The sequence below is a fragment of the Corvus brachyrhynchos genome, unplaced genomic scaffold, assembly GCF_000691975.1.
Source record: "Corvus brachyrhynchos isolate BGI_N302 unplaced genomic scaffold, ASM69197v1 scaffold126, whole genome shotgun sequence".
Taxonomy (NCBI): domain Eukaryota; kingdom Metazoa; phylum Chordata; class Aves; order Passeriformes; family Corvidae; genus Corvus; species Corvus brachyrhynchos.
In genome coordinates this window covers 7,184,014-7,198,663 of record NW_008239283.1, presented here as the reverse complement: position 1 = coordinate 7,198,663, position 14,650 = coordinate 7,184,014, and positions in this window count along the sequence as shown.

The following is a 14,650-nucleotide window of genomic DNA, read 5'->3' as shown; positions in this document are numbered from 1 at the left end:
CCACGCCCCCCCCCCGGCCCGCCTGCAGCCCCGCGCTCCTGGGATGGCGGCCGCGCGGTCTCAGCCACAGGATTAAGGCCATCCTCTGCTCTAGGGGTAATGGGACCATATAAATGCTCCTCAAGAGCTTCGCTGATTACAAGGGATGCACAGAGAGGTTCTATCACTAGTGCATATTTCGTTTGATCCCTTATCCCAGATCTTGTGCCAAAACCACCCGTGATTAATTCCAGTAATTCCAGGAGGATTAATATAAAAAAGTAAGTCTCGAGAAATATAAAAGAAATTTTTGAAAAGCCAGTTAAAAAAATGTTCTAGATCTCCCGGAACAAATATTTTGTTGTTCAAGGATTCCTTTAACTTCTAGATACATTTTTTTCTGTGACTCAGAGCCACATTTCCCACGATTCTTCCATAGTCCAGAGACAATATCCAAACCAAGGTGAGAAGAGAGAGCTAGAGTGGTTTTTACTCATGAATTTTCTGTCCTTAGGGATTGGGGATTGTTCTGTTCACAATTCTCCACCATTTGTTACAGTATGGATACTGCAACACACATATCAAACAACAAAGCCCGTGGGAAAGAAATATATATGGTCTGATTCTTGCTAGATGTTTCAGAGATGTTTATTTCTCCAGCCGCATGGCCGGGATCTGCCGAGGAACTGAGGCAAGGACCCGAGGGTCCTTGCCTGCAGAGGGGAACACAAAACAACCAGTGGGGAACGAGGCTGACCAGGGGCAGGGAAATCCCGTGTCTGTCCCCAGGACCCCTCTCCCAGGACCACATGGCAGGGGGAGGGCCCCAACAGTCTGAGACCAAGGGACACAGGTTGGGATCTGAGGGCTTTGCCTTATGCCTTGTGTATTAGTGACACAGAGCTCTGTTTCATGACTCAGCTGCTTGGGGGGCTTAAGATGTTGTGGAGAGAATGTTAGAAGGTTGTGTGTGTTATTTTCCTTGTGGCTACCAATTGTTTCAGTAGGCTTACGTATCACAATTCACACCTGGAGAATTCCACCCTGGGGAAGATGGAACATGTTGATCATGAGGTATCCTGTTCAGACACACTGCAATGGATAGTGAGGTGGGATATTTCACATCAACTTCTAAGAAGTTCCAGTCCTACAAAGGGAACAGAGGATTTGTTTGCTGTCTAGGTAGCTCATGGCCACGAGGCCTGCAGCAGGAACAAGACTTTCTCACTTAAACCTTTTTGCAGAAAATGACCTTTTCCACCAGAGGGAGCTGAGACTCTTATTTTCGGGGAGTGTTGACGCTCTGGTGTTTTTACAGCTTCCAATAGTTTCCAACGATTATACCAACTCTAGAATGAGTTTTCATTAGAATGAAAATCTGTACGGTTTTTAACAAGTTACACCCTTGCTGTTGGGTGTATTTAAAACATTTAAATGTCATTCAAACATTTAAAACAGTATTCTAAAACTCATTTAAAACAATCAGAAAGCTGCCTCAGGCTGAAGCTCAGCATGGTGTGTTGTGGGCTCGCTGTTACAGCACAAGCAGAATTTCATGAGTTCAGTATTTTCCACTAACTCTGCTGAATCGTGTTTAAGCATGTGGCTGACAGCCATGGAGCTAAATCCCTGAGCAGGCTCTTTGGAGAGTGAGTTTATCAGGCCTCTAGCTTAAAAAATAGCAACTGGATTTGGAAAGACGAATGTGATCTAATATCCAGTCACTTTTAGAGAGTACATGCAACTCACTTTCTTTACAAAGCAAGTTCTGAGGAACAGATCAATTGGGAAACTTCATTTCACGGTCCTTCTTTGTGCACGCCAGAAAGAGCTGTGTTCTGGCACTTTGAGTGACACCAGTGCAGCAAACATTTCAATTAGTAAAACAAAAACGTGTTACCTCCTATACACATTGTTCTGTCAGAATGACTATACTAAATAAGTGTGTGCACTTCCTTTGAGGCACCTGAAAGTGATTAAAAATCCATTTCAAATTAAGAACAAATGTTCATTTCCTTGCTTGCCCCTGCTGCTCACAGTCATCGCACAGTCCCTGCTGTTGGTCCCAACTGTTCCTAACATGGGAACTAGGTCACAATTTACAAAACTCATTTGCATCATAATATATGAATCTGAAACTCTTGCAGTTCATTCTGTGATCTGATTGAGCCTGTGGTAGAGGCCTAAGGCTATATTTAAATTTCTGGGTTTAATATTATCTGGCAAGTAGGCCTTTATATGAAATTGCGATCCTTAGCCACTCTGGAGTATGGTTTATAACAGAATGAAAGGAAATCACTCTTTTTATAAGACTACAACCGTTGCCAGTGCTTGCAGCAGAAAGCTGCATGACTTGCTGCTATTTCTGAGCAGCAATTCCTGAGGACTGTGTGAGACCAGCACAAGCTGGAACCACTAAGGAATTGTTACGTAACTTTTGATATTTGTGTGTAAAGTTCACTCTGTGTCTTGGAGGTTGTGGGTCTCTGTGTCTAGAGAACCCAGGAGTGCTATGTCAAGAGAACCCAGCCAGGGCACTTGAATCAGTGTAACTGCGTAAGTACAGTGCTTTACTCAGACTTAAAATTCTTGCAAAATCTTGATAAACCCAGTGCTGAATTAAAACCAGCCAAGTTGAAACTTTTGTCCTTAAAAGTATTATTTGAATGCCACTGTATCAACATTGCTTTATTATTGGTTAACTGACAGGTCATATTATAGTTTCCATAGCCTAGTCTATGAAAATTTATTTGAAACTTAATCCCAGAAAAATAACTGAATCATTTCCCTTTATGTGGAAAGCTTGTTGCTGTGGATTTTTTTAGTAAGAGACACAAACATTGCATTTAGGGAATAGCACCAAAGGAATGTGAAACACCCAGAGGAAGTTTGTTTTCAGATCTGACTTTCGGAGGTCACTGTCTCAGGGAATGGTCAGTTTTGGAAGGCTTGTGATTGGGCTGTGGCCTAGACACGCTGGATGATTTGTTTGTTTGTAATCATGCTGGTGGTTCTTGGTCAGTCTGTACCACAGTGACAAGTACAGCTTTGAATGCTGCAGAAAATTAAAACTCAGCCTGGTGCCTGCTCCAGCTTCAGGTTTTCCTCCAACTCCTTTGGCAGGCATCTGCAGGATAGGAGAGGTGACCCTGCCTGTGTGTCTGGGTTGGCTCTGTCCTCAGTCTTGCTTTTACTGTTCCTGCATGACCCATGTGCCCCTCTGAGCATTTTCTCATAAGCTGGTGTGAGCCACAGACCGGCTGTGAAAGTGCAGGGTTGTAGGTGGACACTGGCCAGGACAAAGGACAGGAGGAAGCCTGAGCAAGGCTGTAACTGTGCATAAGGGGGTGGTGTGTGATAGGCTGTGTAATACTGAAATATAGACTTGATGCTAGTATTGATTGCAGCTGCTGTGGAAAGCCATGTTTGCTTTCTGGTAGTAATTTGTAGTAACTTGTAGAGTAGATACACTTGTTTGCCAACTCTAACTATACTTGCCTGGATAGTAGTAAACGGTAATGAATAAGAGAAAATAGGTTAATAAATCCTCTGTGTCTTCGTGCACGACAGAGTCAGGCATACTGATAACAGTTGCAATCTTTGCATGCTCACAAGCCAAGTAATCCTTCTGGGTTGTGGCATTAATTGATGTCAGAATTGTGGATCTGTGATAAACAGGTCATGGATACTTGGGAGAAGGCAGTAGAAAAGCAGTGAAAATGGTAAGATACTTGTGGAAAATCCCTCTGTGGAACAGGGATAAGGTGTCTAAGAATTGGTTGAATTTGGAAAGGCTGCAAGCTGAGTTTCAGAGATGACAGGACACTCAAATCCAAAGCAGAGAATGGCAAGGCCCCCTTTGTCGGGCTTCTCACAGAGGTGTCAGCTGTGGGTGCTTTGTTCAGCATTGCTAGGCCGGAACTGGAAGCTTTGCAGCAAGCTAAGGATGCAGAAGTGTGAACAGTTGCCTTTGAATCCCATTGTTTTGTTGCAAACCAATTAGTTAAAAACTAACCTCAGGCGTCTGGATGTATGGCAGCTGCAGCAAAAGCCTACATGCCTGGTCAGAGCAGGATCATTGAAAATACACATACTGAAAATGGAAAAGGAGGAAGGGGCTTTGATTCTGGCAATGAGTCTTCCTCCCCCTCTTTGTTGCCCAAACTTTATCCAGATAACACAGCCTCCTTGTACCCTGACATTAAAACTTCCCCGGGGCTCCTCCTGGCTCCTTCTGGAGAGGAAGGCTCCCCCCTGCCACCCAGGGTCACAATTATTTCTAGGAATTTTCATGGTGAGCAGCTAAGGGAATTGTCCATGCAGGACAGCAAAAATCCCTATGAGGACTGGGTGGGATGGGTGGTACCTGCTGGGGGCTGGAACAGTGATCCTTTGTCAGGCTGAGGCGGGACAGATATTCCTGAGAGGAAGAATATTTCTCCTAAACACTGATGCAGAGGCCAGGCTGAAAACCTTCTCCCTGTTATCATCGATAATAAATGCTGCTAGAAGAATGCTGGGACTGTGGGGCTGTCTCCCTCCCCCTCCCTCTAGTACTCTTGATGGATTTTCTGGCTGGACAATGAGACTGACTGCTCAGGATGTCCTTAAGGGACAGAGACAACATCCTGGGACATGATGGCTGTGCCAGCAACAGCAGCAGGGGAACTAAAATTCTTGCAAAATGCCGCGTCCAGAGGGACCAAAAAAAGCCTGTCCTTAATGTTATGGCATGAAAGCTGGCACTGAAACACCATAGTGGCCCAAGGGCTGGAAAACTGACAATCCTTGTGGGGAGGCAACAAGGACAGGGAAGCACTCCCAAAAGGAAGGTCAGGTCAGGGTCATCCAGAGGCTTAAGGGAGCTCAGAGCAATAAGAATAAGGGACAAAATGCTTGAAATGCTGAAATTAATTGATCTGACACAAAATGGCCCCCTGCAAACAGGAGCGTGATCTGGAATGGAGACACTTATGGGATCTCCTGCAAGGAACAGGACTCACAGCAGTCTGACTAGAGGAGATGCCCATGTTTATCTTGCAAAGACTGTGGGGTAGGCATGATGGGGTGGCACTAGCAGACTGCAGGCAGGGAAGGAGCCACCTCCCCTCCTCAGGAAGCTGCAGAGCACAATGAGGTCTTGCCTCAGCCTCCTTTTCTCTAAACTAAATAAACCTGGAGTCCTCTGGGTGCATTCAAGGACCTTAACATCCTTCTTAAATTGTGGGGCCCGGCACTCCACACAGTACTGATTCAATTGTATTTAATTCTCATTACTGAAATCCCTTCTTACTAATGCTTGCAACTCAAACTACATAGTTAAACCACCTTTATAACCAACACAGAGATTTCTGCATTCTCATTAACTGCTGTCCCCTGTTCTTTAACAGATAGATAGTCCTCTCAGGGTCCATGGGCTTCCTCCACTCCTCCAGATGTTGTACTAATTTGGCAAGTTGGCATGAAGTGAAACAACATCATGAGCATTTGTCTTTTTTGTAACTGTTACATTATGCACACCATATCTTTTAATTACATTATTGCTTGTTCCTTATTTCAAGGATGGAATAGTGATCACTTTGTTCAATTTATGAATACAATTTCTCAAGCAGGCAACAAATTGGATTGTTGGCATTGTTTATACCACCCGTGATCATTAGAAGCCAAATTTTGAGGCCCAGGACAACCTGTCTCTGAAGCATCTTGGGGTCAACCTAATTTGGCATGCTTTCTCCCCAGTACACCAAATTATCAACAACAACCTTTAAAGCGCATTCATATGTTGAGGCCCCACAGTGCATTATGATGGCCCAGGACACAGATTCAATCTGGGTGAGGAAGACAAGCAACTGTAATTACACAGTGTTACAATCACCCCCAAGCATGGTTTCAGTGTAAATGGGACAGAGCACAAGCTTGTATTGATTCTGGAAACCTCATGGACCTGAAATAATGAATCAGCAATTACAAACAAAGGAGGTTTTAATGGACTCTGGCATCTCACATGGAATGTTAATAACATGGATTGTCAAAAGATACTGTAATCTCACCGGTCCTAATTCTACATGCTGCTGTCTGTAGAGCTGGCTTAGTACTAATGATAATTGGGACATATAAGACCCAAGCAACACAATTGGCTGTATAGATCATAACCTCTTTTGGGCACTCTGATTATAACAAAATTGATTTTTGTTTTTAATCCATGTTTTTCTAATTCATTCTACAAACATGACAATGACTCTGGGTGAAGCTGGTAGCCAACTTTTTAACCCATGTTTTTGTGGCACTAAGAGTACCACCACAGACGATAGACACTTGTACCACAGCACATCTTGCTTCTTAGGCATTTCCATCTCAAGTTCTGACATTTAACTTTAAATGCAACCATTACCCTGTAGGTGATCAGGGCAGAGTGTTTAACCCTGTACTAACAGGTCCATGAGGTTTCCAGAATCAATACAAGCTTGTGTTCTGCCCCATTTACATAATCATTTATTGACTGTGCCAGATGAAAACAGAAGTCAGCAGCACCTACTGGCTGTTCCAAGTGCTGGTATCCTATGCCTGGTTATGTCTCTGTGGTATAAAAAGGACTTACTTTTTACCCTAAATAGAGCCTCTTTCTCTGATGCATCCCAGTGCGCACAAATCTTTGCTCCCCATTGTATTTCCTTGGTGGAGCACTGGGAATGCCAAGTTGACTCCAGGCTCTGCCATGTGGAGTGAGTTGACCTTGGCTGGGTGCCAGGTGTCCACTGAGCTGCTCTATCGCTCCCCTTCCCAGTGGAACACGGGAGAGAATAAGATGGAAAACACCTCGTAGGTTGAGATAAGGCAGTTTACTAAAGCAAAAGAAGACAAGTGGAAGTTTGTGTGTGCATAAGCAAAGGGAAAAGTCAATCTCTACTTCCCATCTGCAAGCGATGTTCGGACACTTCCCGGGAAGCAGGGCTTCAGCCCGTGTAGTGGTTGCTCCAGAAGGCAAACACTGTAGAGTAATGAATGCACCCCATTCCTCTTCCCCCCCTTAGCTTTTATATCTGAGCTGATGCCATACGGTATGGAATATCCCATTGGTGAATTTGGGTCAGCTGGCCTGGTTCTGTGCCCTCCCAGGATCTTGCCCATTCCCAGCCCCTTGATGGGGACACAAATGTCACAGGAACAGGTCAGCTCAGCAGTAGCCAAAACACTGGTGTGTTATCTACACCCTTCCAGCTCCCACTGCAAAGCACAGCACTGTGAGAGCTGCTAAGGGAAAATGAACTCTATCTCTGTCAGACCCAATGCCTTGTCCACCCCTTATTCCATACCATTTGCATCATACTCAGATCCCACACAATTTATATATCTCCCAACTGTTCCACTGTATTTATTTCTCATTACTGGAATGCCTTCTTGCCCACACATTCAACTTGAGCTACATCCTTAAACCATCTCTATACCAAACATACATTTGCATTAACCACTATCCCCCATTCTTTCAAAGATAGATATTATTTTCCCATTTCATGGGCTTCCTCCATCCCTCCAGATCCTTGACTTGGGCTCCATTCCATCAGGATGAGTGGTCAGGACAGGAGAAGTAGCACACTTGATTGTTGGGCACCAACACCAGCCTGGCTCGGGTTGTCATTGCATTCTCCTTGCTCCTCGCAAAATTCACTCTTCATCAGTTCATGTCACTCCTGCTACTTTATTTCCTGCAACATACAACTCACACCACAGATTATTTTTCCCCCACACTTAAATCTCCTTGAGGCACACACCATGTCTCCCCATCCTTCTGCATTCCCCAGCACGTACACCCAGGTCCTTGGGCAAAGACAATCCCACAAATGGGCTTGCCTTTTCCCACGGAAGGAGAAATCCACACCAACTTCCCCAGTCACTTCCTTATGTGTAGTGCAGGAACCTTATCTCCTCCCACAGTGTGTAGGGGTTTAGCTTGGGCAGGACCAGGGCGGTTACCAGATCCCCTAGCTGACCAGCCAAGTGGCTTCTGCTAAATTTGCATCCCAGTGCTTCCATGGCCCCATTGCCTTACACTCTTTACATAGTTTTCAGCAGTCTGTGTCACCTTTCAATCTTCCCAGAGGCGTGTGGGTAATAAAGGAATGTGATATATCCACTCAATGCCATGTTTCTTTGCCCAAGAGTTTATGAGGTTATTTTAAAAGTGAGCCCCATTGTCTGATTCAATTCTCTCTGTAGTATCGTGTTGCTACAAAATCTGTCCCTCAAGGCTTGGGATCTCAAGGTGTCCCGAGCAGTGGCAATGGTTTACAGGGGATGTTTCCAGCCAGCCAGCTGTTGCCTCTGCCATGGTGAGGATGTAGCTTTTGCCTTGGTGTGTTCATGGCAATGGCCCAATATAGTCAATTTGCCAGGCCTCACCATACTGGAAACCAGCTACTGCCCTCTCTTCCAAGGAGACTCCACTTGTGTGGCTCGTTTGATTGCAGCACATGCTTCACATTCATGTATAATCTGTGTGGCACCACTTGGCTGCCTTTGACTCCAGCTCATATTGGAGTTCCAACATGTCTGGTACAGCAGCACTCACAAGTGGTGTGACTTCATTCAGGCCCAGGCAGTCCACTGTCAGCCTCCATTCCCCATGAGACTTTCACACTGGCTATATGGGGATGTTAAAGGGTGAGCAGGTCCTGCTGATCACTCTTTGGGTCTCCAAGGACTAATTAGTTCATGGATGGGGGTTACAGAGTCTCGGCTGGTGCAATACTGCTGCCGGTGCACAGTCCTGGTAGCAATTGGTACTTGCTGGTCTTCAATCTGCAGCAATCCTACAATGAAGGGATCTTCTGAGAGGCCAGGCAGGGTGGATAGCTGTTTGATCTTCTCTGTGTTCACTGTAGCTACACTAAAAGCCCACTGATATCCTTTTGGATCCTTGAAGTACCTACTTGATGCCAAGGATACAAGGGGCCTCTGAGCCAGTCACAGTGGGGTGCTTTTCCCACTTGTCCACTGTTAAGCTCACACACAGAAAACTCCTGGCATCCCCCTGTCACTCCAAAGATCCAGATGGATTCTGCACTCCTGTGCCTTGATGGCATCAGTGTACACTGTGCACCGGTATCTACTAAAGCTTTACACTTCTGTGGATCCAATGTGCCAGGCCATTGAATCCACACAGTCCAGTATACCCGGTCATTCCTTTCCTCCCCCTGGCCGGAGGCAGGGACCTTCTATTCCTGGTCAGAGTATTCACTGTCTGACCTTTGTGATGCCAGATCAGAAGTCCCCTCACCAGGGTGAAAGGAAGTGATTTTAGTTCTTTTATGTCTGGGAAATCGCTGATTGCCTTCTTGTCTCTCTGTGGCAACTACACTGGCAGTCTTTTTGGGTGACCCTTTAACAGCTTTCTTCCCTCTCAGTTCACGGACACGGGCTTCCAGCTTAAAGGTGGGTTCACCGACCCATTTCCTCATGTCCTCCCCCTGGTCACGCAGAAAGAACCAGAGTTCACCCCGGGGCCTGCGCTTGGGGCTTCCCTTCCCTCTGACCGGGGAAGGAGAGGACCGATCTCTTGGGCTGCCCCTAAAAGCTGGGCTGCTGGCTTGTAGGGATGAGGAAGTGCCCAGAGTTTCTTCTACATTTCGGAGCCAGGAGGATGCCATCTCTATGGTTGGTGTATCCATCTGTGGGTGATACAATGATACTAAGCTGCTGGAATATGATGCAGGGGCGCTTTGAACCACCTTCCTCCACATGGCCATGGTGCAAGAGGCATCCTCTGGATCTTCAGGGACCCTGTCACTTTTTAGATCCCTATAGACAATTTCCAGCACTGCTAATTCTCTCAAGTACTGGATACCTTCGTCTGCAGTGGTCCACTTCCCTGGGGAGTTCACAAGATCTTCCTTAAATGGGTATCTTGCCCTCACACTTGAAAGGAGCCGTCTCCAGAGGCTGCAAATTGCTCCTTCTTTTCCAATTCCTCTTTCAATTTCCCGATCTTTAGCAAGGGATCCCAGCTGTTGGGCTTCATGACCTTCTAACTGCTGTCTGCCAGCCCCATTGTCCCAGCATCGCAGCAGCCAGGCAGAAATCGGCTCACCTGGCTGGCGGCTGTAATCTTTTCGCAAGTCTCGAAGTTCTGATGAGGTCAGGGACCGAGTAACTTCAGTTTCCTGTTTGATTTGCCTCCCTCCTTTTGATTTCTTTGTTGAAGGATCTGCTTCTTGATCTAGCCCCTCCTTTCCTACTGTTACTTCCCCTTCTTCTTCTTCCTCCCATACTAATGGATGGTAAGGGTGTGTAACTTGCCTTGTCCATTTTTTTGCTTTCACTTCTGGGGCAATTACTGCAGCTGCTGTGGTTTGAGTCCCTGACTCGGCCATAGTGTCCTCAAGTGCAGTTTGTGTTCCTGCCTCAGCTACAGTCCTCTGAGAATACTGAACAGTGGCTCGGTAGGCACAGGCCAAGCCCCAGTACAGGGCGAGAAGCTGCTGGTTTTCAGTGGGGTGGGCAAGGCACCCTTCTATCAGTTGATGGGTCAGTTTGTCAGGGTTGATTACCTGTTCAGGTGTAAAGTCCCAGGCAATGGGAGGTGATAACCGCCCTAGGAACCTGCCCAAATCCTTCCATGCACCTTGCCACCCAGGAACCGGATGCCTCAGGGCATCTTTCAATATCTCCTCACCTAAAGTTTGTTTTCTCCTACCCCAGGATGATGCCAGATTCCATGAACTCCATAGCATGCCAACAGTATTAGCTAATACTATTAACAGTGTTAAACGGCTTACATAAGGATGGGCAAAGACCATGGGAGCCTGCATTATAAAAGCATTCACATCCATCACCAGCCCCAGAAGATAGCTCCCCCCACACAACAAGGCCATCAGTGTAAGAGCAAAGCACAGAGCCATTGTTTTTGTTAACATGTTCCCAAACTCAGCAAAATAGAGATAAGCAGTGCAGCTGACAAACTCCGTGTCCTGCACAAGAGCTTGCTACTCTATAACTATGATTTACTTTTTACTACAGCATGCAACATAGATATAGATATACATATATATAACTGCCTTTATCTCACCCCACGTTTGGGTACCAAAAAGGATGGTAGTGTGTTGACCCCAGCTGGGCAGCCGGCGCCCACCAAGCCACTCTATCGCTCCCCTTCCCAGCAGGACACAGGAGAGAATAAGCTGGAAAACAACTCGTAGGTTGAGATAAGGCACTTTACTAAAGCGACAATAAAGACAAGCAAAAGTTTGCACATGCATAAGCAAAGGGAAAAGTTAATCTCTACTTCCCATCAGTGAACGATGTTCAGGCACTTCCCGGGAAGCAGGGCTTCAGCACACATGGTGGTTGCTCCAGAAGGCAAACACTGTAGAGTAATGAATGCCTCCCTCTTCCTCCTCCCTCCCTTAGCTTTCACATCTGAGCTGATGTCACACAGTATGGAATACCTCTTTGGTTAATTTGGGTCAGCTGGCCTGGTTGTGTGCCCTCCCAGGATCTTGCCCATTCCCAGCCCCTTGATGGGGGGGGGAATGTAAGAGGAACAGGTTGGCTCAGCAGTAGCTGAAACAGTGGTGTGTTATCTACACCTTTCCAGCTCCCAATGCAAAGCACAGCGCTGTGAGGGCTGCTAAGGGAAAATGAACTCTATCTCAGTCAGACCCAATGCATTGTTTGAGTGAGATTTCACCCACTGTCAGCTGGCCCCACTTCTGGAATGGGTTTGATGAGCACTTGGTACTAGTAACATTTTATATAACATTTTATATATGTATGTGCACATATACACACACACATATATACACAGTGACATATATATATACACACACATACATATAAGCATGCATATAATCATTTAGGTTGAAAAACACCTTCAGAATCATAGAGTATATATTTTTAGTCTGTGCTGCCATCCAAAAACCCTTGGAACTGAGGGCACAAGAGAAGGGTTGCTGCCTTTCTGAGCACATTGTCTATTGTTCAAATACCTCTAAAGTTAACCGTGACCTCGTCACTCCAAGAAAGAAAGGTTTAGATTAGAATCATAAAAACATAGAATCATTTAGGGTGGAGAAAATCCTTATGGCTATTGAATCCCAGCATTACCCCAGCACTGACAAGTCCCCCACTAAACCACATCCCAAAGTGCTACACCTACTCGCCTTTTAAACACCTCCAGGTTTGTTGACTCCACCACTTCCCTGGGCACCCTGTTCCAATGCTTGACAACCCTTTCAGTGCAGAATTTTTTCCTGATATCCAAGCTAAACCTCCCCTGGTGCAACTTGAAGCCATTTCCTCTTGTCCTAAATAATAATTACTGGTAAGTATTTTTGCTGCTTTACTAGTGGTAATTTTATAGTGACTTGTAAAATTGAAATATAGACTTGCTACTAATATTCAGTACTGCTAATAGTGATTTCTGCTGCTGTTGAAATATATATTTGCTTGAGCTGCTTTTGGCTGGGATAATTTTTTTCACAGCAGCTAGCACAATTGGGATTTTTGCTGGAAACAGTGTTGATAATACAGAGATGTTTTACTTTCAGCTGAGCAGAGCTTACACAGATTCAAGGCCTTTTCTGCTCCTCCCCGCACCCCACCAGCGAGGATGCTGAGGGTGCACAAGGAGTTGGGAGGGGACATAGCCAGGACAGCTGACCCCAACTGACCTCAGGGATATCCCAGAGCAGATGGCATCATGCTCAGCACAGAGAACCAGGGGAAGAAGAAGGAAGGGGGGGTACGGTCGGAGTCATGGCGTTTGTCTTCCCAAGTCACCGTTAGGCATGAAGGAGCCCAGTTTTCCAGGGACTGGCTGAACACCTGCCAGCCAGGCTCTGAAGGAATGAACTCCTTGTTTTGCTTTGCTTCCATGCAGCTGTGGCTTTACTTATGGAACTGTGTTTATCTCAACCCACGTTTTCTCACCGATTCTCTCCCCTATCCCACCATGGCAGAGTGAGAGAGTGGCTGTGTGGGGCTGAGTTGTCAGCTGGGGTTAAACCATGACAGCCTTAGAGTAGTTATTTGTAGCAGAGATATACTTGTTTTGCTAATCATCAGTATGTTTGCCTTGATAGCGGTGACTTGTATTAAAATGCAATAAAGTAATTTAGGCAATAAAGCCTCCATGTCCTTGTGCATGACAGGGTCCTGCAAACCCATGGTTGCAGGCTTTGCCCATACACAGACTGGGTGATCCCAGGTCGTTTGGACAAGTTTCTGACAGGCTGCATCCAGTGGACACCATCATAAGCTAGCAGGCACGCATAAAGGGACAGGATGAAATAAACTCCTGTGTCTCTGCTGTACTGTTTTGACTTTTGCAGGCTGGCAGTGGAGAGGAGAACAGCAGTCAATTCCAGTTCGTGTGTTCAGATATGGAGGTGGTGCTGGCATACAGCAGCCAGGAGATGCTGCTGGGCTGCACATGCAGTGAGTTACCTCCCTGTGGCATTTCCTGCAGGCAGCTTAGTGATCCTTTTCTCAACACTGTAGCTCCTTGGCTTTCCACTTGGATGGAGAAACACAAGGTTAAATAAGTTCAAGAGTGTGGAGCATTCATCTTCCAGAGCCTGGGCTTTGCCTTCAGCTGTTGAGCACCTTCTTAGTCCACCATAAAGGGCAGTGAGGATGCAGGAGAGCATGCCTCACTCAGGCTTTGTAACAGGGAAGGGTTTCACTGCATCTCCACAATTAACAAAACAAATAATGCTGCTATTGGCCTTGACTTTTCCCAAGGAATGATGTGCTCTCCTCCCCCAGACCAGCAGCACAGGGAAAAGGCACTGGTGAGTGCCAGCAGCCCTGCAGCAGCAACAGCCATCAGCTGTGGCTGGGGAAACAGGAGGAGATGATGTTGCAAGGGCATCCGGATTCCAGCTTGGCTAGACGAGCACTGACGTTTTTCCATCACATTTGACCCGTTGATGCCTTCTGCTGGAGTTTTCATTCAGGAATGCTAGCTGTGGTCAGGCTGCATGTATTTACAGGCACAAATAAACTGCTGCTGACTGAAATACACCACTCCCATGACTGTGCTTGGCACTACCCTTGCAAGGGTAAGGGCAGATCTGCTTACACAGCAACACAAAGCCTTAGCAGCACTTCCTTACTTTTTTTAAAGATGTATCCCTGGGGAGAAGCTAAATTTGGGGGACTGCTCTGCACTGCCTGGCACAGCACCACAGGCAGCATCAACCCTATTCCCTTCTTTTTGTATACTGGCTTAGCCTTGCCTGTGGCACCCTTCCCTTGCTTACTTGGTCCCACATTGCTCCCTGCCTACTCTGCAGACCAGTCTGCTTTACAGCTGAGTCTCCCAGTGCAGGGGAAGGAGGGCACTTGCAGTCCCATCCCCAAGCCTTTTCTCTGCTTTTTCCACTCTCTCTGCCCAAACCACCCCTTAGCAATGAGTCAAATCTTGGCTCCCTACAACTGCCTGGATTGCCCAGTCTCCCAGCCCTAACCCACTGCTGTGGGAAATGCCACAGCACAAAGGTAATCTGCAAGAGTGCAAGGGAAAGGGTGGCAGGGGGCACTGCCTGTGCCTCTCCTTTCAGAGTGCAGAGGGGTGGATTTGTTTTTAAACTGCTTGGTCCCTCACAAATTAACTGAAGCAGAACTGTATTCACAGCATTTGCTGCTTTGGGTGGCAAAGCTGGTTTAAAGCATT